Source organism: Echinops telfairi, unplaced genomic scaffold (genome assembly GCF_000313985.2).
Source record: "Echinops telfairi isolate 266 unplaced genomic scaffold, ASM31398v2 ScPeMD7_4225;HRSCAF=4972, whole genome shotgun sequence".
Classification (NCBI taxonomy): Eukaryota; Metazoa; Chordata; class Mammalia; order Afrosoricida; family Tenrecidae; genus Echinops; species Echinops telfairi.
Genome location: NW_022108124.1, coordinates 14,562,226 through 14,563,802, shown reverse-complemented (window position 1 = coordinate 14,563,802; position 1,577 = coordinate 14,562,226).

Sequence of the window (1,577 nt, the reverse complement as noted above, 5' to 3'; positions counted from 1 at the left end):
CCCCGGAACTCTTATTCTACTTGCTGTGTCTATAGGTCAATCCTGGGCTGCATATACTGACAACCAGAAAAATATGTAACAAAAATTCAAGAGGGTTACATCCAGTGACAAAATACATCTGACATAAACTCCAATATGGAAAGCAAAAACTAAAAACAGAGAAAATGTTGGAAGCCAGATCAGGCATAGTGTCCATCAGAGGGGGGTGGGGATCATCTGATAAGATTCTAACCAATCAAGTGAGGTCTATCATTTTGATCTCCTGTAGTCATCTCTCTACTACTCTCTTTCGTAACCAGTTTCTACCCATCCCTCCATTAAGGAAATCGCCATAAGCTTATTTCCTGTGTAGATCTCACAAATATATCTATGGCTCCCATGTCATCCATAGCCTTCTGAAAACCAGGTTCTCACAACTTAGACTCTTGATACTTTTCCCTCCTTCGACTTTGGATTCTGTGATTTACAATCCCTTGGTCACTGATGTTGTGCTTCTGCCATGTGCACTTAGTTGACATCTCACTTAGATGTCTGCTCATTTGGAGACAAGCCTTTAAGACCCCAGTTGCTATTTTATCTAATAGCTGGGCACCATCTAATTTCTTCACCACACTTTGCTCTAGCAATCCGCAAGGTCAGCTGTTTGAAACCACCAGCCGCTCTGCAGGAGATGTGGCTATCTACTCTCATAAAGAATACTGGACATCCCCTTACAGGGGTCTCGGAGGAGAAGAGCTAGTCAAGGTGCAGGGTAGCAACGATGAAACATACAACCTTCCTCTAGTTCTTTAATGCTTCTTTCCCCCAACTATCATGATCCCAATTCTACCTTACAAATCCTGCTAGACCAGAGCATTTGTACTGGTACGGATAAGAGCTAGAAACACAGGAAATCCAGGACAGATTAACCCTTCAGGACCAATAATGAGAGTAGCAATATCAGGAGGGTAAGGGGAAGGTGGGGGAGAAAGGGGGAACCTATCACAATGATCTACATATAACCTCCTCTCTTGGGGGGACAGACAACAGAAAAGTGGGTGAAGGGAGACATCGGACAGTGTAAGACATGAAAAAATAATTATAATTTATAAATTATCAAGGGTTCGTGAGGGAGAAATGATGGGGGAGGGCGGGGATAAATGAGCTGATACCAAGGGCTCAAGTTGAAAGAAAATGTTTTGAAGATGATGATGGCAACAAATGTACCAATGTGCTTGACACAATGGATAGATGTGTGGATTGTGATAAGAGCTGTACGAGCCCCCAATAAAATGATTTAAAAAAAGAAAAAAAAAAAATTAAGCACGCAAAATGTAACAACAAAAAAGAATTATAGTATCAGAAACCCACAGGGGCCATTCTCCCATCTCCCAGGGTTTCTATAAGTCCGCATCAACTTGTCAGTAGTGAGTTTGTGTTTCTTTGAGATTAGCCAGTAGTCAAATAATGAGGAGGCTTTTAAAACAGGCAAAGCACCCCCACAGTACCACGATCTCCCCAGAACAAAAATTAACAGGAAATCCTAGATGTAATCAAACACTCCATTAGATCTTTTTTTTTTTTTAAATCATTTTATT